This window comes from Lactuca sativa, chromosome 4 (genome assembly GCF_002870075.4).
Source record: "Lactuca sativa cultivar Salinas chromosome 4, Lsat_Salinas_v11, whole genome shotgun sequence".
Lineage (NCBI taxonomy): Eukaryota > Viridiplantae > Streptophyta > Magnoliopsida > Asterales > Asteraceae > Lactuca > Lactuca sativa.
In genome coordinates, this window is record NC_056626.2 from 56,798,901 (window position 1) to 56,814,358 (window position 15,458).

The following is a 15,458-nucleotide window of genomic DNA, read 5'->3' on the forward strand; positions in this document are numbered from 1 at the left end:
GCAATGGTTTGACGCAATAGAAAAGCAAAGTTGATTGGTGAATCTGCCTTCAAGACCTCTATGGATATAAACAGTGGCAACGAAAGACATGCTATGATCGAAAAGTTTGATCATAAGAAAAGGCAATGTCTGAAGTAGTTCCATGTCATGTTCCAAAAGAGTCAATTTGCTTTTATTGCCAAGAGAAAATGGCATTGGAGACGAAGCTGCCCCATTTACCTAAGAGATATAAGAGATGGGAGAGTCGAAACGTATGGCTCTAATAAAGGTAAAATCCATTAACTAACTCTTTTAAACTTCTATTCTAGATCCTTAATACATAATGTGATAAGATTACAATTGATGTTTTGTAGGATCCAAGAAAAGAAAGGAAGCTTAAGGGAAGAAGTGAGCAAAATCTAACCGTGAAGGAATGGATTTCAATCGCATTTCTCGAAGATTAGATTCTTGAGCTACTACTTAGAGTTAGAATTAGATTGCTAAGAAAGATGTATTAGCATAGTTTTTCAATGAATTGCATTGTAAGGACAAATTTTTCCGCAATAAAATAAATTTTGATTTTATATCATTTATTTATCCTTGCAATGGCGTATATGAAAAATTGATGTTTGAATATTAGCAATAATGGATTTGGTTCTTATTATGTTATTTATGGAAAGTCGAAAATTTACCAAATAGGGAGAGTTTCTCATCGCCCAAGTTTCAATTGGACAGAAACTTGGGATCATGTAACTTGATTGCACGATGAATGAGAAATTTCATATTTTGGAAATTAAACTAATTCATTGACAAAGTGTCAAGTGAAGGACTAGGAGATCGAGCACACAAAGTTGCGTGTTGGTCAAAGTCCACCATAAGAGTAACAAAGATATTCGTCATGATTTACTAAAGGTTTAGTAAATGTGATTATACTTACAAGATTAAGTGTAATTCGGAATTGATTAAAAAGGTTTAAATCAATAGCAAAACGAATAAGAAGAATCAAGTAGGCAGAAAGATAAAAGTTTCTCCATTCTAAGAAGAAGAGAGAGTAGCTTTTATGCTTTATGATAGGTCTTAATGATTAAGAACCATATCTCAATTGATCCTCTAAGTAAATCTTAGCACAATTGTATGTTTAAGAAGAGGAATCAAGGATTGAAGAAATGGTTAAATCAAGAAGTCTATCATACTTCGTTCCAATGACAAGTCTTAAAGTTAAGATTGTGACAATGAGTGAAAAATATTAAAGGTTTATAACATTCATCAAATGTGGAAAGTTGTGATGTCTTGGATAAGACAAAGACCAACTAGAACCAATTTATGAAGAGTTTTGATAAAAGCTACACTAACTCTTGAATATTTGTTTGTCAAGAAATGTTTTGACAAGAGAATCTTATATGTCAAGGAGACACTGGGAGTCTTAATGGTCTTGAAAGGTTTCAAGAACAAATCAAATAAACCTTATCAATCATCACTAGCACACGAGTTGAGGTTTACAACCTATCGTGTTGACATTATTTTGTTTCTGTGCCAATCCAATCGAGTTAATTATGCATGTGAGTCCTATGAGTTCTCATTAGAATGCATAAAAGGCAAGGACCTTGATCAATGAAAAGTACATTGATAAGAAAAGGTGAGCTGCTTAACTACTTGGAAGACGTGGTGGGCAGCTGTGCTACCATAAGGCAAGAAATCGAGATTAAGAAAGTTCGATCCATATGAGTTTGAATTTGTCGTAAACTTTGGTTTTGACAAATTCACATGGATTGGAACAAATAAACCATTTAAATCTAAGTGTCATAAGATTTCCTCCTTCATGAAAATGATTGTGAGGAAATGCTTTCACTAAGAAAGATTTTAAGAAGATAGTGATTGTAAAATTGCATTCTCAAATTCGATCATGGTTACGGTATCCCTTTCCATATTTTGAATTGTGAGGTTTGACAATTAGTCTTAATTGTTTAGACACACATATGAACTATCTAAGGCAAATGTGTATAAGTTCAAGAAGCCTTGATAAAAGATTATCAAAGCACTAAGTATTAGAAACTTGAACTTAAGAAATTCAATAAGCATTGTTTTTCTGAAAGTTAAGTTGTTTCTGAATACATGTCAAAGCTAGTGGGAGCATAAGTGTTATGTTTATAATAATCATCATGATAGTGGGAGCATAAATGTTATGATTGAATGATTATTAAGGAAAGTATTGCAAGGTTAGCAATATTAATTATAGAAAACAAGAGTCATACTTTGCAAAGTTGTAATGGTTGTAAAGTTGTTTTGCTATAATTAAGGGAGAGAATATTATGCTTCATTTCAAATCTAAAGGCTTAGGTTGTGGAATGTTAATAACTTAGTCAAAGAAACATAGTGTGTTCTTAAAATTTTGATTATGATTACGGTATTCCTCTTCACTATTCGATTTTTGAGAACATAGCAAATAAAACATTATGCGTCGTGTCCCATACGCTTCGGGTATAGGATCGATTGCAAATGCTTTAATGTTTGACCATTCTAAAATTTTCCAAATGTCGAGGGCATTTAGAGGGAAAAGGGACTAGAATTGGTTTTGACTAAAATAATTAAACAACTATTAAAGGACGATCCAAAGTTTGACGAGGATTGGTCGCTTGTGAGTAGTTGGAAGCATGGTATTGGTTGGACCATATCGACATTATTATAAATAGAAAAGATTCTGTTAAGAATGAGTTGTCATATGGAAATTATGGAAATGTTTCCATATTGGATGGACCATATCGACATCATTATGAATATATAAGATTCTATTAAGAATGCGTTGTCATATGGAAAATATGGAAGCGTGTCCATATTGGGAATTGAATATTGAAAACCCATGACTAGATTAGATACTTTTATGCAAAAGGATGTTCAAAGGAATGTTCCTTGAGTGAGAGACATCATATCTAAGGAATTGTCTTGTAACAATCTCCGATAGAGGACTTTGTAATATCATTGGCAATAGTCTTTGTGACTTTGGTGCAGTGAATTTACAAAAGGACAATTGCATAAAATGTTAGAATCTAGCATATTCTATAAGTAGCAAGAATTTGATATTCTTTCAGTTATGAAAAAAGATTTGGAGTTGTGAAATGAGAATGATTGGAAATGTGTTCAATTTGATCTATTTCACAAAGTAAGACCCACAGGTAAACATTGTGTGCATGCTAGGAACATGGGACAAGTGTAATAATTCAAGTAAGAAGTTGATTACCCGAAACGACAAATAATGAGTAATCGATATGGTGATAAATAAAAGGAGTTTTATTTATACTCAAAAGTTTGAGGCCATATGGGATTAGTATTATTCTTGTGTTTCACATTTGCATGTTTTGACTTCCAGAATAATTGAATTTATTAAGAATAATCGAATTATTCGAACGGGCCACAGTTAGTCATACGTTGGAAGTAAGTATGAATGAAGACTGTCGTGAATTGGTGTGTGGATTGTCTAAAAGAGTATTAGACATAAGCAAATGTTTGCTGCAACGTTCATGAGTGCTTATGAATATGAATTTGAGCATTGGATTAAACCCACGCTCACTTAGATCATTCCATGAATTGTATCACGAGTGATTGGTGAGACGATAACATCTTATATTCTTGAAACCGAGATGTGTGAGTTGTATCTTGCAAGTCGGTTTCATATTGATAATATGTAAACACACCAGTAACTTGGTGTTATAAAACATATTGTTGTGTGTGATTCGGTGAGTGAGTGCAAGCAAGCATTGTATCAAAGTTTATCCGTTCCTTTTATCCAAAGTAGGATAAAAGCGATATCTTTGGGCCCCTCGATGATTTAGTGATGACAAACGCAAATGCTCGGCCGGGCTAGGGCTAATTCGATTTGTTCAATTAGTCAGTCGTCATAAATCGGGAATCGAGATATAGTACAAAGAGAATGATTTGAAATCATATCTTATATGATATCTAGAATGGAGGAATATATGATCCCTTATCTAAGGACACGCGTATCTGATAGGATCAGAGTTGATAGCGGCTTTGGAAAGCTACGATTGCAGATCAGGATCTGAATTCATACGCAGAATAGTTATTAGACTTATCCAAGTGGGAGACTGTTGGATTAGTGTCTAAGTCCATAACTATTTTGGTATGTACTTGACCCGATGGTGCATGGTCCTTTTGGGTTGCCTTCACCAAAGCAACTTGATAGGATGAATTATGGAGAGAAAGGATTAAATATGATTTATTAATATATTATGGGAATAATATATTAAAGGAGAAATCATATTGTTTAATTAATATTAGTCAATAATTAATTGGTAATTAGTTTTGTGACTAAAAGAGATTAATTAAACTTAAGGGACTGGAATTGTAATTATAAGATAATTGCAATTTGGGCCACGGATTGCCTTTTATTATAAGGTGGACGAATTCTATGGGGAAGCTCATATGAAATCGTCCAAGGCCTTAAGGAAAGGGCTCCATGGGTTGCTTAGGGCTTAAGCATCCAAATTAGGGTTTCCTTGTTAGATAACCCTAATTGCCTAACTATATATAAGACCCTTATGACCCAAAAACGTGGAGAATACTTCTCTATAGTTTGTAGACGGTTTGGGCAGCCTCTATCCTATATCCTCTTCATCCTCTTGCTTATGGTGTTTGTGAACCATTAGAGGAGTGACAATTGTGACTCTATGCTTTCTAAAGTCAATACAATGAGATTTGGGATTGTTATTACTACATAACAATCAAGGTAACATCTTAAACCTATTCTTATGTTAAATGATTACTTGTATGCTAGAATTAGGGTTTATAGTCTTGGATAACTTGTATGTACAATAGAGAAACCTAGATCCAAGCATTAGGGTTTGTATGAGCACATAGGATGTTCTTATGACCAAAACCCATCACCTTCTTCTTCTATGAGAACCAAAATGTAAGAAATACCACCAAAAACTCAAGAACCACGCCAATGGGGGATAGGGTTTCATTTATAAGGTTTAATGGGATGGATGTTGAACATAAAATGGTTTGTTGTTGAGTTAAGTAGCTTAAATAGGGTCCAAGACCCTAAATTAGGGTTTGGGTACGATTGTAGTACGCCATGCGTAATACCAGTACGCCCAGCATGCTCCAAAGGAGTCCCACGACTACCTTACCTAGTACGCCCAACGTACTTCCATGTACGCCCTGCGTACTAGGCTTAACCCTAAAATCGCCAAACTTCTAAAGGCCATAACTTCTTCGTTCTAAGTCCGTTTCGACGATCCTTATATATCCGAAAAGGTAACGATAAGATCTACGATTCTATCAACTCATCACTACCTTAAAACTTCCTGAACTAAAATCTGATATTCATAAAAGCTCGAACTGCCACTTTACGGTTATACCCTTGGGCTTCCAATCACAAACTGAACTCCCGGATCATCTAAAGTACATTAACCACACCCAAATGGTCTAAATATCTTTTTACTAAAGGCCTTAAGCCTCATGATAACCGATCATTGGGTCACGACCCTGAATTAGGAAACGATTCGGAACAAGGTGATACAGCTATAAAAGCTCCTCACACAGGACATATCCAAAACAATCCTAATTAACAATTTTGATGATAATCCATAATCAAGGGTCCATTACATACTTCTCTCTCTCTCTCTCTCTCTCTCTCTCTCTCTCTCTTTCTCTCTCTCTTTCTTTCTCTCTCTCTCTCTAGGGTAATAGATAATTTTACCGTTCCAAGGCTAGTCCCTTCCAAACATGACCTAAAGCCCTAAAAATGATCAAATCCTCTTCTGGGGCTACGTCATGCATACTCTTTCTCTACACCTTCTATAGAGTGTTTCCATAGAAAACAAAGCCAAACCAGGCTACATAATATGTAGTTAGGTTTACACCCTTCGTAACTTTGCAGTTTGCCAACTCCCACATTAACCCCTTAATGTTTTAAGACCAAACGTTCAACACTCAAATCTGAACCTAATGGACGTCTAAAAGGATAAATTTCCTGAATTTATGTCGTTGCATGGCTTAATGGAGCCCAAAATCAAACCCTAGGTTCATACCACTCTTTAATGACCTCAAACTCCCGCACGAGTGAAATATAGAAACAAAGATTTTATTTTTATGACATATGATCCTAAGAAAAAACATAAATAACAACCTTAAGATCTGAAGTAGCTTTTACTCACAATAACCAAAAACCATGGGACCAAAAGCTTGCAACCCAAATATCTAATATAGATCTAAACCATAGAACCATAAATGTGAGAGCTTTACACCTCCATAAGTTTGCAAAATAGATGAAAGCTTTGTATTTTCAAGCTTGAGCCACACCAATCCATAATGATCAACTTCTCCTTCTTAAATATGCACCAAGAACACACAAAAGGGTTCAAACAAGCTTACAAGAAATTAGAGTTTCAAAATGACAGCTTGGGAGAGTGGAGGCTGATGATAAGGGAGGCCTCAAGGGACTTAAGGTCTTTCAATAGGGTCTTAACCCCAAAAATCAGGGTTTGGGTTCTGAGTAATTACGCCATGCGTAGGGATTGTATGACCTGCGTAAAGGATAAAGTCCCCGTGTCCATTTAATGACTTACACCATGTGTAATTCACTATTTACGCCCTGCGTAAGGACCATTTTTGCAAGAAAATTTGTATTTAAGCTATGAATGAAAACTGACTGGGAAACGGGTGTTAAATATAGTTCCATGTATGACATGATCAGTAAATATTATAATTATGTAGTCGAAGTTTATTCGTCCACTTTTCTTTTAAAGGAAAAGCGATATCTTTGGGCCTCTTAGTGATTTGATGTTGACATTATAATGTTGGGCTCAACGTGGACTAAATTGATATGTTCAACTTGTAGTCTAATAAGGTCATCATAAATCAGAAATCCGGAAACATAATCTTGGACTATGAGATTGATTTGTATCCATGTCTTGTGTTCGTACAATATCTTGTAGAACGAAGGAATAGTTGATCCCTTATCTTAGGGCCAGTGTCTGATATGATTCAGAGTTTGACAGTAGCTTTGGAAAACACACTTTGTTGGTCATTCAAAGATTATACTTGCAATTACAATTGACGACTTATCCAATTGGGAGACTGTTGGATTAGACGTTTAAGGTCATAACTAAACTATTGGCATGCCCGTTCGGTGGACACATTGACAAATGTATAAACAATATATTGTTTTTACTTTGTTCTGTAACATATTTCTTTTATTTGTTCCCATATTAGCAATGTACAATAAATAAGGAGTTACGCACACATCCCACTCTTTATTTTGTGAAATGACATTTTACGTAAGTCTTATACTTTTAGATAAATGCAATAAACAAAAATATACTTTATTTGTTCATGTATAATAGCTACTCATTTTTTTGTTTTATTATTATAACATTTAAATTTTAAAACACTCTCCTTATTAAGCCATTTAAACCTGAAGTTTTTAACTCATAACAACATTGTGCTTTCAAATTTTGTCTAATTAGGAAAATATACTTTTAGATTCTTAAAATGATATTTGTGAAAGGGCACAAGATTGATTGCTCAATCAATGAGGATTATATTTAATTGCAAACTTAAGGGCTGTTTTGATATTGGAAAATAACATGAATCAAACTCTTAAGAAATTAGAGATATGAAATAATCGTTGATAAACCAATAAAAAAGTCGATTTTTTCAAATGAACAAATTTAAAAAAGACATAATTATTTTAAAATATATAACATCCGATTAATAAAATCTTCAAGCAATTCTCATATACGGACACAATCTATACATCATCGATATCCATATCTACGTAAACATTTTGTATTACGAAACCTTAACAAAGTAACCTTGTTAGCACATAAATGTTGTTGATTGGGGACGAAAATTAATGCTCCTGTGTTTATTAATGATTGAAAGAAACGGTGGATCTTAATTTGCACGAGTTCACTCATTTTCACAGACGGGTTAAATATAATTTCCAACCTACAACAATAAAAAAACAATAAAAAATAATACTCATTCCGTCCCAAAATTATAGTCCATCTTTCTTTTTTGGTTTGTCCCAAAATAATAATCTATTTTTAAAAATAAATAATATTTTTACCAAAATATTCATCATTATTATTTAACAAACTAAGCATTTAATAGAACATTAAATGCAAAATAATGACAAAACTGTCATTTTATTATATAAAGTTAACGGTAATTAATGTTTTTCTTAATCTATGTATTTTTTGTCTGTGGACAATAATATTGGAACGGAAAGAGTATGAAGTTGGATTTTTTTGTATCCCTGATTATTGTTATTTTCCAATTCTAGTCCCACCACACACACATAAGACGTAGTGAAAATATGGAGAACAGTAATGTATAATATCTAAATAAAATAATTAAAACAATATATATATATATATATATATATATATATATATATATATATATATATATATATATATATATATATATATATATATATATATATATTTACGTGTGTGTTTCACTTTTGTTGCATTAGAAACATATATTGAATGTTGATAACATCCCGTATTCAGATGTTGTTGTTATCCATATCCATTTTGGAGAAAACACAATCAATACCCATCAATCAACTCATGGTCGTCTTTTGCAACTGTAGTAATATGCAGTGGCAACTGCAATAGATATCATCAGTAAACGCAAAGAAATGAAGCTAAAATAGATATCATCAGTAAACGCAAAGAAATGAACTTTTAGCTGATGCCACCAAAATAAAAATCGTAGTACTCCTTAAAATAGGAATTTTAAGAAAAAGAATGTTAAAAACGGAGTCCGTATGAGAGTGTTATGATTTTAGCAAAATCATTTAATTTTATAAAAATATGGACGAAAAATAACGTCAAAATTAGCCGACGGTGTCTAAACGAAAGTTTAGATCACGTCAGTAGCTACACGTAGATATAAAGAACGTTAAAAACGAAGTTTGTATGAATGAGTTATAAACTATAATAGCATATTTACGTATTAAAATAAAGTATAAATCATATATACGTATACATATATATACATATGTATATATCATTAGAAATGTATCGACAACACGGTCGTTATAAGACTAGCGTTGAGTACTTTCGACATTAGTTTTATAAAAATATCGTTAAATCTATTTAAAATAGTATTATAAATGGGTGTTTAGTCGTTTATATATAACTATAAGGTCATTAAGTAACTATAGAGGGTAGTCTTTGAAAATTCAATTACTATAAATAAGAGACTCTATCGTATCATATTTTTTTGCACCATTCTCTTGATTCAAGAGTTTTTCTCTTCTTATCCTCCGAGCATTTCGGTCCCTCGTGATTCGACTTCTCTTTTTGTAGTTTTAGTATAGTAAGGTGAGCGCGTAAGCACTGTAGGAATCTTTTTAGAAAGATTCAGCGATGAAGTTTTGCCCTTGCAGAGCCCGACCCCTAGCTAAAACCCCCTTGTAAGTAAGTTATGCTTACCTTACTTTAAGTATAGGTTATGTTTAAATTTATTATCGTTATTATGAACTTATAAAGTATAATATATAAAGTGTTATTATAATATTTTTTAACTACTCGCGGTACGGAGAATGTGGTTTAAAGGTCCGCATAAGGTTGTTGGATTTTTAGAAGTGCTACATGCCAAAATGGTCTTGCCCTCGGTGTGTCATGTCTAGTGATATGTGCATAATTAGTCATATATTTTGTGTTAAATCTTAATACTTTTTGGCTATTTTATTGCAAATTATGAACAAAAGGTACTTAAATATGTTTAAAATGTATTTGTAGCCTAAAAGACATGCTCGGATGGAAAAAGAAATGGATTTAACAATTGGAAGCTTGGATCTTGAATTTTGAAGAAAGAAGGATGTTGTCGGACAACTTGACCCCTTGTAAGTGTTTTGGCCATATCTCATGAACCGTAAATCCAATTGACAAGATTAAAAATGTTCGAAAAACTAGACACAATTTCGAACGACTTTCGTGTTTTGAGAAAATGATGATTTCAAACGGACTCGATGATTTGGCCATCAACTCGACGAGTTGATCAGAAAGTTCGCGATTCTCGACGCTGACTTGCCATACACGGGATTTTAAGTGACGGACCCGTCGAGTCGGTCAATGGACTCGACGAGTCGCCCATGTTTTCAATATATATATATATATATATATATATATATATATATATATATATATATATATATATATATATATATAATACATTATAAAAGAAATCTAACTATTTCTAAAAATAACTCCAATATAATAATATTCTTTTTTTTAGACGTTCAAATGTTTAAGCTAAGAGTACAACAAACCATCAATATAATAATAATAATATAATATAATCATTCAAATAATAATGCATTATGTACAAAGATCTATGCCTAATAAACCTATACTGTCAAACCTTATCTTCGTATCCTCTCGACCCATCTTCTTTCTCTTTTCGACCCGATCCCTTTTATATCCCCAATATTTCGCCCATATCTAAGGCAAATCCCTTGTCTCCAGAAATTAAATGATTCAAACAAAGGAGACTCATTCAAATCGGACTAGCATCATCTTACCAACACCACAACAACTTTCTTATTCTCTCTATTTCTATAAAATCCATGACCATGACCACTACCAAATCACCCTTCATCTTTTCTCTTCCCCCTCTTTGTCTCTTCATAATCGTCACCGCCACAATCAACCACCTATCTCTCACCCTCTCTTACAACCACCGTTGTCATGATCTTTACATATTTGATAATATGAAATCGACTTAAAAGAATCCACCCTGATGTCTTATCACCCAATCAGTTGTTTTTTTCATTTAAACATATGTTATGTTGTTTTTTTAGTTATACGATATTTGTTCATTTTCTTATTTCCATCATTGTGATGAAGTTTTTGAAGTTCCAGAGAAGTCAGCGGGATGATTTCTAGACTCCAGCCTGGTATGTTTTTTAAAGCATGGTTGGTTAACTACTTCTGATTTCTTGTTCTTTTTCGTTGCAGGTTAGCTGGTAATATTTTGTTTGGTGAGTACCTTCACTATCACACCGTCATTTATTGTTGGTTCTTTATCGATTTCTTTACTTTTTGTTTATGGTCATATAAGTGCTCAAAGAAGATGAAGGCATAAGGGCTTTAGGAAGATCACCCGCAAGGATAATGCCGAGAAGTAAAGTAATTGTAAGTTTTTCCCACTTGTATGACGTGTTCATTTATTTTATTTTTTTTATAGGTCTATTTTGTTTTCTTCACTGGTTTTTTTTTGTTTTTGATTTTTAAGGATTTTTGTTTCCCTTTATTCTATCTGGCCGGAATCACAATGATGAAGCACCATGCTTTGCAGGAGGAGTGAACTTTCCAGGGGCTTATAAAGAAAAGAGTATTGATTGTACAAGGGTATATTGTATTGACATTTTTGTATTGACTCCACTCTCAAAGGTACAAGTTGAAATCTTTATCTCTGTTTATGTTTGATTACATGCTCATATTCACCGACGCCGCTTTGCGCAGGTAAATGGCTAGTATATATATATATATATATATATATATATATATATATATATATATATATATATATATATATATATAAACGATTCTCATTCGAACCCTAACTAATGGGGGAACCCTTGGGGGTTAATTTGCGACTGGAGGTGCAGCTGAAAGGCTTGGAACTCATGGAACAACCCTAACATTCAATTTTGAGAAGATCAAAGGCAATTTAGGTTTACACTTTACTTAATCTTTCGTTTGGACTGTGTGTGAACTATTAGATTTCGTTTTGAGCTACTTTCTGTTGTAATCATGAGCTAAAACTCATATCTTCTGTTTAGGGTATATGAATTTATGACTATGTGTTGATTTTTGTGGTTGGATTAATTGAAATTGGTGAGTTTGTTTTGTTAAGCTTTTTAAAGATACCCATGTGTTAACAACAACTATTTTCTGTTATTTAACAAATATATTAAGTTGCATGAACATCTCTTAATTGCTGATCTCATATGATTTATGTGAAAACATTGTTATGTGCCTAGGAATAGCGAACGTGAAACTAGGGTTAACTAGAAAATAGGTAAGTTAATGTGTGAGATTGTGTGACGAACCATCAACAAGAGGTTAATTGAATTAGTAATTTCATTAGCTAATTACAAGTCTTACTTAACCTGAATCAATAAACTAGGAAACTCATTAGTTTAACCAATTAGCCACTTTTTGAATTAATTTGTTTTCTAAGGATTAATAATAGCGAACGTGAACCTAATCACATTAATCGGTAGCCAATAAAAATTAATCCATTGCACTTACCATAAAATCAACCATAGGAGTAAATGAATCGAACCTAAACAAAAGTCTTCTCCATTATTGAATTTAGTGATTGTTTATTTGCTTTAGTTGTTAGTTGCTTAGTTTGAGTTTTATTTCATTGTTAAGTTTCTAGTCTTGAAAAACTAGAGAAAAACTTCTTTCTATTACTTCTTTCATTTAGATAATATTAACATTTATTTTAATTGTTTATCATTCCCTATGTTCGATACCCTACTTGCTTGAACTATATTACTAATCGATAGGTACACTGCCTTTCATGTTTTTATTGTGTGTCTAAGTTAGTAGGATTAAAACTAGTGCATTTCACACACATCAAGTTTCTGGCGCCGTTGTCGGGGAACGGTTCTAAATAGTTAATTTTATTTGCTAATTGTTATCGTTTTTAATTTATTGATTTTTTATATATATTTAGTTTAATTTTTATTTTTTTATTTTTTTTATATTTTTATTTTATTATGTATTTTCCAACTCTCGATGCTCTTGATGCTTTTCTTGAGGAAGTAATACAGGAAATCGAGCAAGAAGATGAGGAGTATGACTCAGATGATTTGAAGAAATTTGGAAGATGGTTAGATAGCATCTTGCCTAATGAACAAGAGCAATCCGAGTTACAAGAGCTAGAGTTAAAAGATGAAGAATTTAATGCAGAAAGAGACTTGGAGGAGCTGGAAAGATTGTTGGCATAAGGGTCAGATTAAGAACAAGAACAACCTGAATTGCAGGAACCAACCTGTGGTTTGACCATTACCACGACTTAGCCTCCTGTATTTCCAGTTTGTGTTTCGAAGCATGGGGTGACAATTCCAACTTTGGAGAAAGTTCTGAAGCGCAATCCATTTCTGATTAGTATCCAACCGGTTCCAACCCTTGTCAAGATTTTAGGTTTTATGAATTCAAGCACATTTGGCCAATTTTTGAAGCAAAGAGCCAAATTTTACAACTTGTTCTAAAGAAAATATTCAATGCAACGGATGGATTGACATTGAGTTTATTGTAAGTTTATTAAGTTGGGAGTCCAGCTCAAGACTCGCACAAAAAGAAGCGCTTGCAGGAGGCAACTCGTCATTAGAGTTTGCTTTTCTTTTTCTTTTTCTTTTTATTTTGTGTGTTTAGTTTGGTCTGTTTCTAAACTTCTAGTCTATTAGAGTAATATAGGAATGCTAATTTGATGTTTGTTTTCCTGTTATTATGTAGTTTTTTTGTCTTTGATCTTTGCAGAAGTTAGGATGAGATTAGAGCGATTTCTTAAAGCATGAGGGAAATAAAGTGAGAGGTTGAGTCGTTTACGAAAAGATTAGAAGATTTGAGTGATTTGTTGAGTCTGGTGTTGATAATGGTTAAAAAGGAGTCTCGACACTAAAGAGTATAAGGAGGTGTATTAACTTAACACCCTCTTTGACCACAAAATCAGAACTGAAGCAGAAAGAAGAAAATCACGCTCAACACCTTAAAATCGTCGAGTGCATAACACCAACTCGAAGAGTTCTAGAAGAATTTCACGACTTTTGTCCATATTATTTTCCAACACGATAATTTTTTCACCACTAACTTGACGAGTTGCTCGGTCAGATTTTCTTTCAAGTTTTTGATTTGATTCAATTTAATGCGGGCATTGGCTATATTTTTTAAGTCCATTTTTGAAGTTTTCCAAGAAGCGTCTATCTGATGAAACCCTCGTGAATCCCTCTTTATGAGATCGAAATCAACGAAATTCGGAACTTCGTAGAAGAACCAATCGAAATCATGGATCGAGAGATCAAACGTACGAAACAAAGCCGCACCCCGATAGTGAAGGTTCGCTGGAATGTCAAGCGGGGACCCGAGTTCACTTGGGAGCACGAAGACTCGATAAAACGGAAATAACCACGTCTCTTTCCAAACCCATGATTGTGTCTTAATTCTAAATTTCGGGACGAAATTCCCTCTAACGGGGGGATAATGTGACAACCCGTAAATTATTTCGTCGCTGTAACCCGTTCCCGTCAGTAAAACCTGTTTGTCTTTCAATTTTTCCGTTAACATTTTGGATTAGGTCATTTAATTTAAGACTTTTATTATGACCTCGTGAGTATCCAAACCCATTAGAAACACGTGAAAACGTCCCAAATGTTTATTTGGAAAATTTTTAATTATAACTACGTCGGGTTACGACAATTAATCGGGTACGACCATAAGCCTCGTTTAACGTCAGTATCGGGTAGATTTCCACCGGGCCAGAAACTCAAGCCTTATATAAAGGATGAGTGAACTTCAATTTAGCTTTTTACCACCACCTCATAACTTTCTCTCTCTACTCTTTCTCTAAAACTTGACTATTCATCCAAAACCACCATTTTCAAGCTCCAATCTGGTAAGTGATGTATCCTAGCTTATAGTTTAACATGTTTAGCTTTCAAATTCGTGTTTAAATCATCCAAAAGGACCAAAGACATGAGTTTACGGCCCAAGAACATGCTTGGACCGTAAACTCTCATTCATAGACCATAAGCACCTTTTAAGGTGTTAAATTGCCCCTTAAACACCTCCAAAAGCTTCCATGAGCTTCCATGAGTGCCTAGAACCTTATATTCCTTCATGAGATGCACCAAAACATACAGAAATGAGTCACACTTGAGTTTACAGTTTGGGAAGGTCTCCCAAAACCGTAAACACCCCTTCTTAGACCATAAACACCTCCAAAGGGTGTTAAAGTGCCCTTAACACCTTGTATGGCTTAGAATTGGACCTAGAACTTTGTATGCTTAACCTACAACCACCAAAACACATGATTCATGGACAAACATGAGTTTACAGCCATAAAATCATGTGTTTAAGGTAGTAAACTCACCAAGAACATCTTCATAAACTGTAAACTCCTATCCAAGGTCAATTCAAGTCCCGATCACTTCCTAAGCCTTTGATTCAACCCTAGAACCTTCCCTTGTGCATTGTAAGACCATTTAACATCCAAGAACACACAACCCATGAGTTTACGGCCGTAAACTCATGGGGATATGGTCATTGGACCATAAACTCCCCTAAGGGCTTACTCTTGAAGAGCAAACTCCATGTCTAGGCCATACACCCCCTTAGATGCTACCTGGATCACTCTTAACACTTGAAATGAAGTGTTTCTGTGCCACGGAGTGTATATTCTATTCTAAATAGTATTTCAAAGTCTAA

The 15,458-nt window shown here is 33.7% G+C and overlaps 1 long non-coding RNA gene across 1 annotated transcript; it reads left to right on the forward strand.

The window, feature by feature from the left end:
* The first annotated feature begins 10,412 nt into the window (after positions 1-10,412).
* LOC128133194 (uncharacterized) lies at positions 10,413-13,469 on the forward strand. Its single transcript, XR_008231511.1, has 2 exons — positions 10,413-10,999; positions 11,080-13,469. It is a non-coding gene; the product is annotated as an uncharacterized LOC128133194 (long non-coding RNA).
* Positions 13,470-15,458: the final 1,989 nt, after the last annotated feature.